Source organism: Balaenoptera physalus (assembly GCF_965194825.1).
Source record: "Balaenoptera physalus genome assembly, chromosome: 19".
In the NCBI taxonomy this organism is placed as follows: Eukaryota; Metazoa; Chordata; class Mammalia; order Artiodactyla; family Balaenopteridae; genus Balaenoptera; species Balaenoptera physalus.
The window spans coordinates 52216041-52236019 of NC_138900.1; positions in this window are offsets into that span (position 1 = coordinate 52216041).

Sequence of the window (19979 nt, forward strand, 5' to 3'; positions counted from 1 at the left end):
GGTGAACATTCTCTTCCGTCACCTACGTTGGTACCTTCGGTAGGCGTGGTCATGCTGGCCTGCGTGTCAGTCTGTCTCTTTAAGATGACTGCTCACAAAGAGTTAACCTTCAAAATCCACGTTCCTTTAACTCATTTCCCTCATTCCCAAATCCTAGGGGAGCTCCTCACTATTTCCTTCATGTACCAATAGCAGAAAATAGGGTAGAATAGAATTTAATTAATTAAACTATAGGGACATTACAGACAGCAAAATCTTAAAGGTACTATTTATAGTTATTCCTGGATTTCATTTAAATTTATAATCCCCTTTCTAGAAATTTTAGTGGTCTCCTCCTAGAAAAGATCCATCTTTGCCCTATTCGTGTTGGATGCTTAATTAAGGGTGCTATGGCTGGTTCCAGATCTAGTGGGATTTAGAGTCTCTTTCAAGCCTGTTTCCCAAACTTCTTGCCAAACGTGACTTCTGGTATTGCCCAAGAATTCTCCCTCCAAGATTCTAACCTTGGATGATGGTTTATCACACCTACCTATGATTCCTGTCTCTGCCCCAAACGTGTATTCTTCCTCTCTGTAGGTTTGCCTATGACACACACACCAGCTGGTTTCTAGGGCTGATACTACCCTTAGGCAAAAATAGGAGTCTCTCTCCTTTTGTTCCAAGGTAGTTAGAATGACCCTCTCTCTCTGGAGGCCAAATGCTTTAGTGACACACCATCCCTGCATCCCAGCTGTGTTGTGCCAGCTTCTTCAAAAATTCTCAGCAGATTATTATGTCTACCTTGTTAAAAATTCAGGTCCCCTGTTGAGCGTACCAAAATGTCCCTGCTTCCAGCCTGAGGAATGCCTTCTGTTTTCAATCCATGCACGGACAAAGATGACTGATATGTCTTGGGATCAAACCTATCTGGGCTCAGGTGGCCAGCCCCACCCACAGCCTCAGGCTGTCCCTGGTGACCCATCAGGCTGGTGACCCAGCCTCTTCTTATTTGTACGCCACACAAACACACACAGGCACGCAGTAGAAGGCATCAAGAACCGGGCAGTTCCTCTTAGATGCTTCAGAAAGACTTGGAAGAAGCTGATGGTCATAAAAGGTGATCCCTTTTTAAATTATTGCCCTGGTCCCTCCAGAATTTAAATATTTTGACTTTTTATTTTAGCGTATTAAAGTGAAGCCTGGCATATATGTAACTCACAAATGCCAAAGCATTCTAGATTTGGGCTGGCAATTAAAGCTTCAGAAGCTGCAATACCCCCTCACCCTGGAGTAGGGAAAGGGTGGAACCTCTGTGGAGGCTCTGAATCCCATTACTGCAGATCCAAGACATCTTAGCATCTCCCTCAAAAAACGTCTGTACCCAAAGGTCACACCCTGTGCTGTACTCAGTAATGTATACTGATCACAGCTAAGGTTAGTACCCTGCCCTGATTCCACTTGTCTCCGCTGTTGATAATAAAATTCTTTCTCCTTCTAGATTTACAAATGGCAGTGGGCAATGTTTACATTTGTTTTATTTTCTATCTGTAAGATAAAAAACATGTTTGAACTTAAACATGGGTCTTAAACAGCATCTCAGGACCTCTCTTACATCAGTGCTTAGTAACTGCAGTTCTGAGCATGCCCTCTGCCCCTCAGAGGGGAGGCTCATAGGACACTCTCAAGACCTCATCTGCAAATGCAGATAATACATCAAACAAAGCTAAAAGCAAGGAGCTTGACAAATGACTCGCACCCAGAAGTTCTTCCCAGAGTATGTGGGATGCTCAGAGTCAGCTCCGACCCAGTTAACCTTGACAGGGTCCTAGAGAGCGCTCATGTGGAAGGATGAGAACCCCTTTACAAAAGCATGTCAGGCTTTCTTGAAATAGCCATCGTGGCTCTTGACGGATTCTGGTTCCAGAACGCAAATAGTTAAAGGCACCTGCCTGGTCCTTCAAGGTCAACACACCTGCTCACCAGGCGCTCAGCCCTCTCAGGGCGGCTGTCCCTTTGAGAGAAAGGGTGAGGGAAGAAGAGCAGATGCCGCCCACAGTGTGGGCTTTCGAATCAGGGGCGAGCAGACGCTCTCCTGAACGACTCCATGTTGAGATGTCACTAATGTAAAAATTAGTGTTTTTCTCTTTCTGCCAGAATGCAGGATTTACATGATCCCTCACACATATCCCTGGAGGACTGAGGTATAATCTCATAACCAGCAAGGAGCCAATAAACCTTCATTCAGGAGAAAATTCAACTCCCAGAAAACTCAGAAAGCTTGCTTTCGCTGGCAGCTGCCCAAACCCCTCTGCCCTGTGTCAGGAAGCCCGCCCCCTTCTGAGGTGCGTGTCTTGCTTTTTCCAGCCTGCAGTCCCTTAGCTGCCCTTCCATGGTGGTCCTGAGCCACACGTATGCTGGGCAGCTTGTGAGATCAGTGGGGAGCGCAAGGGGGAGAGCCCAGTGCAGGTAGACATACACAGAGCAGGCGTGGGGCCTGGACACAGGGAGCACAAAGCTTGAGCACCATCAGGAGGGTGGGACAGCCCTGCAGGGCCCTGGAGAGCAGCTGGGCTTTGGTTCAATAAACTGCACATTTGTGCTGTGGGGTTTGGTTGGGTTTGGGGTGTGGTGGCAGCAGAGAACGTCCTGATCGCCTGGAGCATCTTTCTCATGGTTTTACATCTTCCAGACTCTCTCAGTCGGCTGGGGAAGTCATTCACCCCAGGTCAGAGACTCCCGTGTGGCCATTCCCAAATGCCATGTTTCCTCTTCTTGCTTTTCACGTTTGGGGCTCCCATTTGCTCATACATGGGGTTTCTTTGACTAGGATTTTATTCCACTAAGGCTTCTTAACTCTCCTCCCAAGCAAGCACACAGCTAAGCCACAAGACCATGAACTTGGGAAAACAGAGGCCAAGAGGTGGGTGGCTCTGTGAAGCCCTTTTGTTGCTCCTTCCTCCTCTACCCACCCTGAAACCTGCAGAGCACAGGAAGGGGGCACCCTAGAGCGATGGGGCAGGTCCCCCGTGAAAGCTGAAGCACCATTATTGCGATGTGTATCATGATAGAAAGACCCAGCCTCACCATCAGTCCTGCTCTCTGAGCCCAGGCCCAGCTGGGGCTCCTTTCTGCCCTTCCTCCCTGTCATCTTCTGTTTCTTCTGGAAGCCTTCCTTAACAGTTGGGTTTTACTTAGCACTGCAGAAAGCTTTCCTCCAGGCACCAGCTCTCAGCTTCCATTCCAGGTTGTGGACATTTCTAGCTGATGGGGAGCCCAGGACATCCTCACCCCATTGTGTTCCTCGGGTTCCTGCCCACCGTGAGGCCTTTGCACAGGCCCCCGCCCTCGGCCTGGAATGTGTTGTCAGCTGCTTCTTGCTGACTCGTTTGTCATATCTCAGCTTCGCCACATTTCTTTAGAGAAAGAAGCCTTTCCTGGCCACTCAGATGAGGTTCCGTCTCCCCATCATGTGCTAAACGCTGCAACTTTACGTTCATGTCATCATTTAGTTAGGGGCTGTCTCCTTCACTAAACTGTCCTCTCCATGAGGATGGGCGCAGGGTCTCTGTGTGCTCATCCTTGAGTCCCCTGGTCCTAGCACAGTGCCTGGCATACAGTAGGCACTCAATAAATACTCACTGAGCCCTGGTGATTTACAGAAATGAGCTTATATTCTTCATTCATATATAAATATATCTATGTGCATATGAGTGTGTGTGATTTATACTCTAATTAATACCTGTAGCGTCTCCTTTGTAATCTTCATACTATAACCGATGCTCAGAAACAACTTTCTGAGCATCCTGTGGCAGTCCTGCACCAAAGAAGGGGCCACCCCAAGGCATCCTCTGTAACTTTGTGCAGGAGGCCCGGCGTGGGTGTCCCGCCTGGCAAGGCCATCTGCAGTGCCCCCCTCTGTCACATAAACGCTTATTCCTGGTTTATGTCCATAACTTGATTCGCCTTCTTAGTCCTTTCCTTCCCCCCCTCCCCCAGCCTTCCCCAGAATGGAGAGTGAGAGCCTCGTTGCCTCTTTTGCCCCCATCGGCCCCTAGGACTGACACTGGCCACCCTGGCTTGGCGGGGCCGCTCTAGAGCACATGGGAAAGGAGAGAAGTGGCTCCTCCAGTGTGGGTGGCTGGCGGCCTGGGGACGGCGCTTTCTTCCCACAGCTGGGACCTTGGCTGTGGAATAGAGAGCGCCGCCTCTGAGCTGCGAGACGGTGTCATTTGCCACCTCCCCTCCTTATCAGAGATGGGCGTCTTGCACATTGATTGTGAGGCTGGGTGGCTCTTTCCTCCACCTTGAAAACAAACAGCTGCGTTCCCCGAAGATGTTGTTTTGTTTTGTTTGTTTGTTTTCTTTCTCTTTTTAATTCTGTTTTATTTCTCTTGGTTAGTCAAAAAAAAAAAAATCTTAGTTTCTGCTGGAATATCTTTGTTTTTTGGGGGGGGATTGTTTTTTAATATTTTTATTTTATTGGAGTATAGTTGATTTGCAATGTTGCGTTAGTTTCAGGTGTACAGCAAAGTGATTCAGTTATACATATATATATATATATCCATTCTTTTTCAGATTCTTTTCTCATATAGGTTATCACAGAATATTGGGTAGAGTTCCCAGTGCTATACAGTAGGTCCTTGTTGGTTATCTATCTTACATAGAGTAGTGTGCGTGTGTTCATCCCAAGCTCCTGATTTATCCCTCCCCACGCGTTTCCCCTGAAGGTGTTGTTTTGAATCACCCACTTACATTCCCACCAAAAGTGTGGCGTCGTGGCTGATGAGGGGGCCTCGTGCCCTTCGCTGTGTGCAGCTGCAGCAGGAGCGCAGGCGTAGTAGGGTTAGAGGAGCTTTAAATCCCCACCTGAAACCCCACGCGTGGTTTGTTCCCTGTGGAGGGGCGCTTGGCCAGACACAACGCCTTCCTCCTCCTGGGCCACATGGCCCTTTAAATACCCGGCCGCAAACAGGCACGGCCCGCGCTCAGGCACAGGAGGCCCTGCGAAGCCCCGCCTTCACTTCGCCCCCGTCCATCTTCCTTTTTGCAGGAGCAGGGTTGATTCAGTACTTTGGGGATGTGGTGACATTAGTGGATCTGTTTTGCGTAACACAAAGTCGTTATTAGCGGCATCCCAGATCATAAAAAAGGTATAACAAGAGACAAGGAGGTGTTTTTTTCCCCCTTGAAGATAATAGCAGCCGGACCGGAGGAGAGAGGGGTCACGGAGCCACGCTCCAATTGGTGGCTGACACCCCGCGTTGACATTTCTGCAGTTTCATCAGAAAATCTAAATAATCCATGTGAAAACGGACGGTTATTTACCGAAGATATACGAACCGCGTGTGCCAGTAATGCACTGAAGACATAATCTCGGTTCCGGGAGCCTCCCTTTGTGCGCGGCTGCAGCGCCGGCAGCTGCTCGCAAGCCTCGGATGAAGCGGGCCCAGATGTCCGCGGGGAAACCGAGTCAGCGGGTGACCGAATACGGGGGCTTGATAACACGAAGGCTGAAGGGATCCGTCTCTGCTGCGGACAGCAGGCGGAGCAGCTAACTATGCACATCTGGCCAGCAGCTTTCAATAGGGCCGAGTGGCAGAGCCTCCAGGACCCAGAGCCTTTGTGTTTTTTCAGGCTGGTTCTCATTTTCTGTAGGTGAAGAAAGGCATCTTCAGCTCTCAATGAAGGAGCAGATCTCTGGGATTCCGTCCCTCTGTTTTGTCATTAAAGAGCTGGCTGTGTGCATCAGCAAGGGGGTCTCGGCACCTGGGCTCATTTTTCCTTTCTCTGCTAATAGGCCAGGATGGAGAAACAGAATCACATGGAGGGATGCTGAGTTTGGCTTCTGCCTGGGGCTGGGAGCCCTGATTTCCCCTGCTGGACTCGCATTTGGGAAATGATTCTGGATGCTCTCAGGCCCCTTTTCTGTCTCCTTCCGGCCTCTCCCCCCCCACCCCAGCCCCATGGTTGCCCTTCTCCCCCCACTCCCTCCATGGAGTGGCAGGCAGGAGATGCGGGCAGCCAGGCTGATAAAGAGCCAGACCCCGTCCTCCTCTGTGGCTCCCCACTGAGACTGAATGGCCAAGAGCAAATGTGCAGGGTCAGAGCATTAATGGGGGCACAGGCAGTCCGTCTCTGCCTGGCCCAGATGCTCGGTGGAATATTCTCAGGCCTGTGCATGAGAGGGTGGGACCCGAGAGGAACAGCAGGACTCCCCAGAGTGAGGCTCACCATAAATGTGGGCGTTTGTTTTTCTGGGGTTTGGATAAGCCTGGTGCTGGTGCATGGACACACACACACAGAGACACACACAGACACACACAACTTCACACACACACTCCTACACCCACACACTCACACACACACATACAGATACACAGACATACACACATTTTCACACACAGACACAATTTCAGACACTCACACACTCCTACACCCACACACTCACTCACACACATACAGATACACAGACATACACACATTTTCACACACACACACAGACACAATTTCAGACACTCACACACTCCTATACCCACACACTCACACACACAGATACACAGACATACACACATTTTCACACACACACACAGACACAATTTCAGACACTCACACACTCCTACACCCACACACTCACACTCACACACATACAGATACACAGACATACACACACTTTCATATACACACCCCTACACCCACACGCTCACACACACCCCTATACAACACACACTCACACACACACCTATACCAACACACTCGTACACACACACACACACCCCTACACCCACATACTCATGTACTGACACACATTCACACCCTCATGCACACATATGCTCACACGCTCACACACACACAGACTTATCAAGGTAATCTAGGTTTGGACCCCTCCACCCATATACCAGCCACAGACTTTTTCAGCTTCAGCTTTTGTCCTCCGTGTCACAGCTTGGTACATCTGAGGAATGTCCTCCACAGGGGTTCCCAGAGTCACTTCCCTGAGTTGCAGCGGCCCAGTCTATAGAGCTCTGAATCGATGCTTTTCATGACGTTACTTCGCCTGATGACTTCCGTGCAGCTTTGAAAATCAGGTTTATTCTTAACAGAGCACTCCTCTGGGGCTGTTGTTCCACTGCTGTTTGTATTGTTTATGTGTACGGGTGTGACATACAGGAGGAGGACGAGAAAGTCTGGTGTGTGTGCACGTGTGTGTGAGTACATGAGAGACAGAGACAGACAGACAGGCTGACCACGGGAGCTACAAAGGGGAAAACGGGTTGGCTCAGCTGAAGCATTTGTACGGCAGTCCCTTCCAGAAAGGCGTGTGCGTGACAGACTGTCTGAGATCCAGCCAGGCAGAGGCAGCTCTTCCAGCACATATTATGAATTCCAAAATGTATAATAAATACACATTTTACAAAAGCAATATGTGTTTTAAAATATAATATATGCTAACAATCTTATAAATCACTAGGCTTGACACTAGTCAGCCGAAGAGGCTTCTGGGGAAATGGTGTTATGCGTGTGCGTGTGTTTTTAATAATGTAAAAATATGTGTAATATGTTTGAAAAACAACAGCCAAAAACCCCTTCTACCTGCCAACTTTACAATACTTATTTCCCAGGAGACTGCTGTATCCTAGACTCTCAGGAAAATAGCAGGGGGCTTAAATAAAAAGTATAAATATGAATAAGATGGGAAAGCTCCACCCATCTGAATATACATTTCCCTGACGGACTTGACCAGCTCAGGCTTCATATGTCAAAAAAATAAGCATTTTATGGTCTTCATGCAAAGGTTTCTGTAATATTATTACATGAGGCAGTCACAGACAGCACGAGAGGGGAGAGTTTTGTCAGATCCCCTGTTCTGACATACCCCATGGAGCCTTATGCTGTCATGGTGTGTTAAGGGCTAAATGTCAACCCAGACCATGCATTTTGTGCCCTTTGTCAGCTGGAGACGCCCTTTGGATTTTTTTCAGGGCCAGTTTTAGTACTGAATGGTTTAATGGAGCTCTCCTAGCGTTAGGTAGAAATGGGCACACTGGGATCCCTGGCTCTCACAATTTGTCTCCACTGGATACCTTAAGCTCCTCGGGTAGCTCCGTGGGTCTCATCTCCTTGGAGGTACTGCTCACAGGGCATCAGTATCCTAATCCTAATCCAGGGGTGATGGGTAAACAGTGAACCTCACATGCTTTTCCACTCTACCTTCCTTCTCCTCCCACCCAACCAACCCAACTAGCAAAAGGGACAAGAATTTGTCAAGTGTTGCAGCCAAATTTCCAACACAGAAATGAGACAAGCGCCCAGATAAGTTAAAGTATATTTATAAAGAAGAATTCTACTGCAAAGTGCATACTGGAAAAAAAGAATAGATGCATGTATTTAAATGAAAGGCTATTCATTCTAATGTTGTTGATAAGCCTGGAAAATAAAGAAGCAAAATAAATGTCCAACAATGAGAGATTCTTTAAATAAATGATGCTACACCTGTGCAGTGGAATACTATGCAACCATTTACAGAAAAAACATTTAGGAATCTTGGAAAAGTTTCATGATATATTAGCTAATGCAAAAAAGCAGGTTACAAAACAGACAAATTTAAGAGGATTTTGTATTCTATTACATATGATACTGCCATCATGTGTTACTTATTGAAGGCTGCAGAGTACTAAATATTCAATATGAGCCCAAATGTATAATTATATAAGATTATATATGTATATTTAATGTTTTCATTAAATAATCGTATATAATTATACATTTAATATATATTAATATTCAATATATATTCAATTTACAGAAAATATTTGGAAAAATACACCAAAAGGGCTTTGGGGGGTTTTGGGGGGGAGGTTTAATTTTTATATAATTTTAAAGGTTACTTTCCATTTACAGTTATTACAAAATATTGGCTATATTCCCCGTGTCATACAATACATCCCTGAGCCTATCTTATACCCAATAGTTTGTACCTCTTACTCCCCCTGACCCCTATATGGCCCCTCCACTCCTCCCCACTGGTAACCACTAGTTTGTCTTCTATGTCTGTGAGTCTGCTTCTTTTATGTTATATTCACTAGTTTGTTGTATTTTCTTGATTCCACATATAAGCGATATCATACAGTATTTATCTTTCTCTGTCTGACTTATTTCACTTAGCATAATGCCCTCCAAGTCCATCCATGTTGCTGCAAATGGCAAAGTTTTGTTTTTTATGGCTGAGTAGTGCTGCATTGTATGTATGTGTGTATATATACATATATATATATGTATATATACATATATATATATATGTATATATACCACATCTTCTTTATCCATTCATCTGCTGATGGACATTTTAGGTTGTTTCCATGTCTTGGCAATTGTAAATAACACTGCTGTGGACATTGGGGTGCATGTATCTTTTCAAAATAGTGGTTTTGTTTTTTTCAGATATATACCAAGGAGTGGGATTGCTGGCTCATATGGTAGTTCTATTTTTAGTTTTTTGAGAAACCTCCATACTGTTTTCCATAGCAGCTGCACCAATTTACATTCCCATCAACAGTGTACAGGGGTTCCCTTTCTCCACATCCTCACCAAGACTTGTTATTTGTAAACTTTTTGATGATGGCCATTCTGACAGGTGTGAGGTGATATCTTACTGTGGTTTTGATTTGAATTTACCTGATGGTTGGTGAGGCTGAGCATCTTCTCATGTGCCTGTTGGCCATTTGCATTTCCTCTTTGGAAAAATGTCTATTCAGTTCTTCTGCCCATTTTTAAATCAGGTTGTTTTTTGATGTTGAGTTGTATGAGCTATTTATATATGTTAGATATTAATCCCCTATTAGTCATATAATTTGTAAATATTTCCTCCCATTCAGTATGTTGTCTTTTCATCTGTATGTCTTCTTTGGAGAAATGTCTATTTAGATCTTCTGCCCATTTTTTGGGGGGTGGTTTGCTTTTTGATATTGAACTATATGAGCTGTTTGTATATTTTGGAAATTTATCCCTTGTCAGATGCACCATTTGCAGATATTTTCTCCCATTCCATAGGTTGTCTTTTCATTTTATTTATGGTTTCCTTTGCTGTGTAAAAGCTTTTAAGCTTAAGTAGGTCCCATTTGTTTATTTTTGTTTTTATTTCCATTACTCTAGGAGAGGAATCAAAAAAATATTGCTGTGATTTATGTCAAAGAGTGTTCTGCCTATGTTTTCCTCTAGGAGTTTTATAGTATCTGGTCTTACATTTAGATCTTTAATCCATTTTGAGTTTATTTTTGAATATAGTATTAGAGAATGTTCTAATTTCATTCTTTTACATGTAGCTGTCCAGTTTTCCGAGCACCATTTACTGAGGAAGCTGTCTTTTCTCCATTGTATATTCTTGCCTCCTCTGTCATCGATTAGTTGACCATAATTGCATGGGTTTATTTCTGGGCTTTCTATCCTGTTCCATTGACTATGTGTCTGTTTTTGTGCCAGTAATGTACTGTTTTGATGACTGTAACTTTGTGGTATAGTCTGAAGTCAGGGAGTGTGATTTGGAGGGGGAATTTGATACCATTTTTATTTTCTTCTCTTTGCCTATCTGCATTTGTTTCTGCAATGAATAAAAACTGCTTCTTAGTAAAAATAAAATATGTATTTTAAAAGTATTTTAGTGACCTAGGAAAATAAGCCAACAGTTAAATGCTTAAAGTCTATTCCATAAAATAGAAATAAGGCAGCAGAAGAAATACTAAGTCAGCAGATGTCATTACAGTCTGCACCTCTGACCTCTTGTTCCTTTAGGGAACTTTCTCCGGTGGATGCCCATGTTCTCTTATTCTCTGGCACCCCATTCACTGGTAGTCACCCCAGGACTAGGCCTAGAGAGCTACAGGGAGAAGCCAGTCTCAGGTTCCAAACTTTAACTCTTTTCACATTGACAACTAGAAATGGGCTGTGGCTGAAAGTGACCCAAGTGGCCCTTTTCCCTTGGCCTTGAAATATTTGTGAGTGAAGAGGATGGGGCTCAGTGCAAGTAGAATCACTCATAGCTCTTTTCAGTCCCTTTGCTGGGTGGTCATCAGCCTTTTGTCTCTTCACTCATCCCATGCCAGGACCTTATACCTCATTGTCATAAAATAGGTAGAATGTCCTCAGGAAAACAATACCAAAGAAAGGATGAGAATAACATTGGTAAAGAATTTCCCTGAACTCATGAATATGACATGAGGACAGGGAACTTGGTTTCTCCAATGGTTATCTCCCTAGCATCAAGAATAGTGCCTGGCACATAGTAGATACTCAATAAATCAATATTGAATGAATGAAACTGAGCATTAAAAAGACAAATGAAGGACTTCATCTGGAGGAAAACATACGCCAAGGAAAGGAAGACAATTCTTTGTAATTGTATCATGTTTTTAAAGAATGTAATACAAACATAGTTGTTTTAAAGGAGATCAAAGATCATAAAACAAGGAGGAAAGGGAGACTGCAAAGTTAAAGAGATTGAGGACAAAAACCCTATTATAGAACTTATAGGTAAATTAAAATAGCCAAGACTAAAATATGACTAGCTAAAATAAAATTCTGATTTAAAGAAAATGCTTAAATTAATCATGGAGAGTGCAGAGAAAAACGTAGTTAATGTGAGGGCAGTCCAAAAGTGATCCAACATAAAGATAATTAATGTTCATGAAGTAGAGAACCCACAAATGAAAATTATTTCAAAGGTAGAGTAGCCAAAAGAATTCCCTAAAATGAAGAAATAACAACACTGAGAATAAAAAGTGAATTAATTACAGACTGGTAGAAAACTACTAACCCTGAGCTGTATCCTGGTTAAAATTTTGAACCTTGAAAACAAAGATAAATGGACTTTTTCTAAAACCTAAAATGCAAGCCACCAGCAAGGGTATGGGGTGGGAATCCAACAGCCTTTGACTTGGCCAAAGCAATGCTCATTGACAGAGACGTGAGATAATGTCTACTCATTATGGGGAAAAGAAATTGTGACTCCAGAATGGGAAAAAAGTACAAAGGATAAGTTTACCTAGTTTATAAGTGTATATCTAGAAAAATAGAAGAGACACAATCTATGGACTTCAAAACTTTTCTTTAGAATTGCAGTTAGGCTTTTTCATGCTTCATTTTGGCACATCTGCTGAATTTCTTTGAGGCATCATTGTGTTGGGAGTCCCGTGGGTTCTCATTTGGTTGTCTCCAAGTCTGGCCCCAAATCAGACCAGTTAATCAGGTAGGGTGCCTCTCCAACGCCCCAGTGCCTTGCTATTGATATTGTCTGAAGAATGTGTTCCACAAGCCTTCCTAGCATGCATAGTTGTTAAGAGCAGATTACAGGAGCATCTTAGATACTTTTAAATTAGTTGTAGTATCTTATTTGTGGATCTGGTGATTGCTTCTTTGGATCACCTGCAGGACTCTGTTCTAAGAGGAGTGGGGTTAATATTTCATGCAACCTCCTTTAAGCTGTAGCTATATGTCCTCATGCCTTGAGCATGAGAAATAGCTTCCAGGGCCTGCCAAGTTTCTAACTACAAGGAATAATGCCATTGTTGAGAAGATCCAAAAACCACATGAATGAAAAGGTCTGGCTGCCTTTATTATGTTGTGTAAGACTATGAGAAATGTAGCAACAAAGGAATCATTCATTACTGATACCTTAGAGTTCAGCAGTAATTTCCATTGGGCTCCTCATCATCTTTGTCTTAAAATATTTTCTCAGTGTAAAAGACACATGCTTTATTGAATATGAACTCTTCCTTTTTTTCCTTGTAACTATAACATAGTATATCACTTTCAGATCACTAATGTGTGATAAACTATAAATACATTGTATAGTGCTGACTCCAAGTAGGATAAAATATACCCACTGGGCTTATTTATGGAAGATATATGCATCTTTTTGATGTCTGGTAACAAGAACATGATTACTAACTGGGACTCAGTTCTCTGAAAACTCCTTGAAGGTTTTTCAATACCTTTGACTGGTTCATTGGGGTTACAACTTCTGTCCTACTTTAACATTTGTGCAACGTGAATTAACTATAAAGTGAGCAAAAAAAAAAATCTGTAAGGTAAGATGACTAGTGTCTTAAATTTGTAAAGATTATAAATAGAATGTATAGACAGGGGTGTTAAAACTGCAAAAGAAATTGTATTATAATCAACTGAGAGGTGTGGGATTGTCTCCCCCTCCCCACTTAGTGGTAGGAAAAAATAGAAGAGAGGTAAAAAATCTTGGAAGCTGTCCTCTGAACAAGCAATCACAGCTTTCTTCCTCCATCAGTATGAAGATTTACCCTCCCCCCAAAAAAAGAATGCTGAGATCGACTTACTCTTTTGACTGTCTGAGACCGTGATTACAACATGGTAATGATAAAGTTGCTTAGCACGAGATTTCCACCACCAACAACAACCAACACCTTATTGTAACTGAGCAGGATATCAAGACATATATTTTTATCATGATTCAGTTTGAGAAATGTATTCCTTGGATTTAAATAATCATTTATCAAATTAATAGAAAAGGAAACAGCACCCGAGAATGTTTTCTTCTGGACACAAAAATTGAAAGACACGTCTCTCTTTTCAAAGTAAGCATGGAAGATGAATTTAAAGTAGAGTGAATCAGAAAAGCCTCAGTGATTGCTTTCCCAGCTTTTATGAAGCACGTTGGTGGCCTCCAGACAGAAGTGCTTTCATTGGGTGGCAACTACAAAGTGAATAAAGCTGTGAAAATTTAATTCATCCTACAATTTTGAGAGTTATTCTCCTTTATAAATGGTGGACCCTAAGGAAAACACCATCATACTTTTGGATTTTAATAAAGATTTCATGTGCGCAGTAAGAAAGACAAATAGGGGCTTCCCTGATGGTGCAGTGGTTAAGAATCTGCCGGCCAATGCAGAGGACACAGGTTCGAGCCCTGGTCCGGGAAGATCCCACATGCCGCGGAGCAACTAAGCCCGTGCACCACAACTACTGAGCCCGCAAACCACAACTACTGAGCCCATGTGCCACAGCTATTGAAACCCATGTGCCTGGAGCCCGTGCTCCACAACAAGAGATGCCACCACAATGAGAAGCCCGCGCACCGCAACGAAGAGTAGCCCCCACTCACCACAACTAGAGAAAGCCCATGCGCAGCAATGAAGACCCAACACAGCCAAAAATAAAACAAATAAAAATAAATAAATTTTAAAAAAAAGAGAAAGAAAGACAAATAGGATGCCACCGAGACCTGAAAGCCACAGAGAGTGGCCTTGCTCTGGGACTCTGGAGCCACAGTGCTGCCCTTGGGAATGATTTGTCATCTTAGGCAAGGTTGGTATTAAGGCAATCTGGGGTGACTTTCAGTTTATTATGAAAATTAAATATTTTCATTAGACAGAAAACAAGGACATCAACATGCAGTTTGTCGGCCCTGAGATTTATCATGATTAAAATGCTGAGATTGTACCAACAGTGTTTCTTAAGTCAACAAATATTTGTCAAGCCCTTAGCAAGTCCTTTTGAGAAATGCCAAAAAGTATGAGGCATGATCACTCAAGGATCATACCAGTATGTTTAATGAAAACAATTCAGGATACCCAAAAATACATTGTGTAATTTCACCAATTTCTCAGTTTCTGTAGAATACTTCCTTTAAGAAGCTTGGTATTTTGTACATATCTGACCTGTTCTAATCATCAGACATTCCTCCTAAACCTTGGAAGATGGAAAGGAGAATGATAGAGAATAGTCCTAAGGACTGACTTCTCAGTTTCCGAAAATAAGCTTGATTTAGCCCATATGATGGAATGTTTGTGCCATCCCCAAAAACATGCTTTCCTCCCATGTAAACAGAAGTTTCCCACACTCTGGGAAAATTTGGCATTTGTCTTTAGTGGTTCCCCTGTGAGAAACTAAAAGTACCATCTACTTTTAAAAAAATAAGGAAATAACCACAACAGATGTGTGGCAAGATGATTTCACATTTAAGAACCAAAGGAATAAAGGAGAGGTATAATTCCCTTACAGTTTATTGATTTCAATATTATGCAAACCTGCACCATGTAAGTAATAATACTGTAAGAAATACAGCCATTGAAAAACAATTACCATGCCAATGCCTGGTTTCCTAAATCAAACAGCACAACCAACTAGATCAGAGAATACATATTACACAGTCTGCTGTGTTAGGGGAAAAAGAGCATAAAAATGGGGCATGGGTGCTTTATCATCTAATAAATCTCCAATACTATCCTTCCCCTGTCCCCACCCATCACTCTTTATTGCACCTGACTTTAGGCTTAGGTATAGAACAAAAGACATTATCTGTAGATCAAATCCTCCAAACGTCTCACTACATTACTAAGCAAAAACGTATAGTGAAAGCCTGGATTATGCATGGGATGTTTAACAAGTTGGACTTTCTAGATGTAGAAACAAACCTCCACAGGATTTCCCAGTAAGAGATGATATGTGAACTTGTCCCTGAATACCCATCAACCATAACCACCTGAGACTTCATCGAATAATAATTATGCTTGTAAATTCTGAGACTCTCCCTTTAAAAACCTAAGGGGGGGGGGAGATACATACATACATACATACATACATACATACATACACACGTGGGAGGATTTCCTATCAAGATGGCATGGTAAATTCATACATTGACTCACTTCCATTGCTCCAACATATAAAATATAGAAAGAGAAAATTTAATATATAGCTGGACTTAAAAGCACAGTAGATCTCCCCATGGACCAAAACTGGAACAGAAATAAAAAGTGATGAGCAGGGCTAAAGCCATGGATCCACCAGACTCTCCAACTGAAAATAGACAGTGGCAATCTGTGGGGTAATAGAGGCTAAATGTTCTTCTTGAAAGATGGGGAACTAGCAGGCTCTGTGCTTGAATCCAGAGTCTATGGTGGGATTCAAAAAGAGGACAATTTAAAAATAAAAGTGCTAACTGCCACTGTCTGGAGATAAAGCTTTATAGGGAACTATAGACATGGGGAGGTAAAAGGACAAAGACATAGCTTCTGGAGAAATGGAGCCAAGCTATCTGCAATTTCAGTGACTGGACCTATGCTATTCCCAATATTGTAGTGAGGCAAAAGTCCCAAAGTGCTATTAAAATAATGCCTTGGTCCTGGCCTGATGATCCAAGGACTGGGCAGAAAGACATATATAAAACTAAACAAGGGGGCTTCCCTGGTGGTGCAGTGGTTAAGAATCTGCCTGCCAATGCAGGGGACACAGGTTCGAGCCCTGGTCCGGGAAGATCCCACGTGCCATGAAGCAACTAAGCCCGTGAGTCACAACTACTGAGCTTGTGCTCTAGAGCCCATGAGCCACAACTCCTGAAGCCCACATGCCTAGAGCCCATGCTCACAACAAGAGAAGACACTGTAATGAGAAGCCCACACACCGCAACGAAGAGTAGCCGCCACTCGCCACAACTAACAACAAAGAGTAGCCCCTGCTCGCGACAACTGGAGAAAACCTGTGTGCAGCAATGAAGACCCAACACAGCCAAAAATAAATAAATTAAATAAATAAGTTAAAAAAAAAAACTAAACAAGGAATGATTGAGCTTAAAGAGAAAGAAACAGCCACCACCACCAAAAAAAAAAAAAAAAAAAAAGCCTCTTCCTACAGACCAAAATTCCAAACAACATGAAGAAATCTAATGTTAGTAAAGATAGCAAACAAAATACACAATTAGAGCATGAATTTTCTATAGATTAATATTCTGACATAGTCTGACAAAGAATTTAAATTAGTGTGTTTAAGATATTCAAAGATTAACAAGAATTATATCCACTGAAGATGAACATGGAAGACTATTTTTTTAAAACAAATGAGAAACTATGACCTAGAAATAGGTAGAAAGAAAACAAAAATTGTTGAATATGAAAAAGAACCAATTAGAAATCCTGGCAATCAAAAATTTTAAGTTGTTATGAAAATTATCTCTACACTTGATACACACAAACACACACAATTAATAATTCCTAAGATAGCTTGTCTATCTTAGGCACCCACATATGTCTAACTATGAATTTCAGAAAAAGAGAATAGAAGTATGCTGGATATTCCAAAATTTAAAATGTAATTTCTTATGTTAATGCATTGTAGATTTAAAGGAAGCTAAATAAAAATAATTCCACACATTGTAATAAAACAATTAAGAATAATTGTAATGTAATAAAACATTGTAAGAAAAAAATTTAAAGCTGTTAGAGAGAAAGGCAAATTATTTTCAAAAGAAATGAAAATTAGATTGAGCACAGACTTCTCAGCAATAGCAAGAGATACCAGAGACAATCAGAATACTTAAAAAAATTATCAACATATGCTTTAATACCCAGCTAAACTATTTTTTGAGACTAATTGCAAAATAAAGTTCTTTTTAGTTGTATATAGATTAGGAGTTAAACACTCTCAGAGCTTCACTAATAGAACTATTAATAGAACCTAGAAGGGAGTCAAAAAACATCAGTAAGAAAAAAAGAAGAAGTAAAACATGCCAATAAATGTAATTGTTTACATTTGTTAAAAAATTTGTATTTTAATTAAAATACTAGACAATAATGACAAGCTGGAGTAAGAAAGATTTTAAAGGATAAAGTGTGTAAAGTATTCTACCATACTCGGGAACATGATAGAAATATATTTTGTTATAAAAATCTATAGTCAAGTTTACGTTTAAAAAATAAGTATAATTTCTAAAACAAGAGGCATGCAATCCATAGTTCAAAACCAGTGCAGAGCAACATGACCAAAAATTGGTTCTGTGAAAAGCTGAGAAAACAGACAGTCTTTCTCTGGCAAAATTGACAAAGAAAATAAATAAAATTTTAAAAAAACAAATACTAGGAATGGAGAGGGACTTAACTACAGACAGATTAAAGATTGTAATAGTCATAATTTTGTGCCAATAAATTTGAAACTTAGAAGAAACATATAGTTATCAAGAGAAAATGTACAGTGCATTGTCTCCAGAGGGAATGAAAATGATAACAGTTAAAAAATTGAATATATAATCAAATCTCTCACCACAGAAGACACTAAAAGAAAGAAGACTTAGGGAACTGTAAATCCCTAATAATCCATTTCAGAGAATGAAAAAAGAAGGATGTTTCCCAACTTGTATTATGAGGCTAGTATAATCACCAAATCTTGCAGGACCAAAACAAGAAAAGAAAATTAGAAACCAAACTTATTTATGAATCTAGATGCAAGAGTCCTAAATAAGCAAGCAAATACACGAAAGCTAGCAAAATAAATTCAGCAGTAGATAAAATATAAAAATTCATATTAATGGAGAAGAGTTATTTCAGGAATGCAAAGTGGTTCAAACACAGAAAATCAAGTCATATAAGCTACCATATTAACAAGTGAAAGGAATTGTACCATATGATAGAGCAAAATCATTTAATTAAATAAATTCATATTCAACATAAAAATTCTTAACAACCTAGGCATAAAAATGTTTCTTAAACCAATAAAAGATATCTATCAAAATATACAGCAAACATCATACTTATAGCACTTTCATTTGAGTCATTTTCTTTGAGGAATGTAGAGAAAATTAAGAAAATGATGCTGGTAATTACTGTGAAAATATGTATACATGTACATATACATACACATATATATACACATACAGTTTGTACATATGCATATATATATATATATACAGTATATTTCATTATATATACAGCATATGCTGGCTAGGAGATTTCAAAGAGAAGGGTAGGGAAGAGTAATGGAGTCAATTATCCCTAACAAATTATCAAAACAGATTAAGAAGTAACAATAATTAAGGCAATTTGGTGTTGCTAAAGAAATAGATGGATAGAATCCAGACAGAATGCAGAAGTAGTCCTAAACATGAAATGAAGAGAGTATATCAAGTCAGTAAAGAATAGACAGATTATTAATGAATAATGTGGAATATTGGCTAATCATTTGGGGAAAAAAATAAAGTGACATCAACAAACCCAATAAATTCTAAATGGATCAAAGTCTTTAAAGCAACAAAAGGTATAGAAGAGAGCATAGGTGAATTTAGCATCCTGAAGTGGGAACACTTTCCAAGAATATGAAAACCAGAAGCCATCAAGGAAAAGATTGATGCATTTGAGTACATACAAACCAATAAAGAAAAGTGGAACACCCCAATATGAAAATAAGCAATGTAAAAACATCATTGTGATACAAAAGTAAACTATCATATTGGCAAAAATACAAAATTTGGGAAAACAAATTCCTGGCAGGGGATTGTACCCTCATTCTTTGTAGGAATATAAATTTGTGCAACTATTTAGAGGATAACTTGGTAATAACTATAAAAAATTTAAATACATATATTCTCTTTTTTAATAAATTTATTTATTTTACTTATTTTATCTTTAGCTGCATTGGGTCTTCGTTGCTGCCCGTGGTCTGTCTCTAGTTGCGGCGAGCGGGGGCTACTCTTTGTTGTTGTGCGCGGGCTTCTCATTGCGGTGGCTTCTCCTGTTGCGGAGCACAGGCTCTAGGCGCGCGGGCTTCAGCAGTTGTGGCACGTGGGCTCAGTAGTTGTGGCGCACGGGCTTAGTTGCTCTGCGGCATGTGGGATCTTCCCGGACCAGGGCTCAAACCCGTGTCCCCTGCATTGGCAGGCGGATTCTTAACCACTGTGCCACCAGGGAAGCCCCAATACATATATTCCTTTATCCAGTATTCTACTCACAGAATTTGCAAATATGCCTCAAAAGTACACCAAAATACATATGTAGAGACACTCATTGAAGCATTATTTTTAAGTAGAAAAAAACACTGTATCTGGCAAATGGGAGACTAGATAAAAGAGGTATGATATATCCCGTGATGGAATACTATACAGCCTTTAAAAATGAAGTAGATCTGAACATCCCTAAGGTATACTGTCAAGTGAAAAATACAAAGTGCAGAGGAAGTGGTTTAGTATGAGCCCTTTGAGTAAAGAAAGGAAA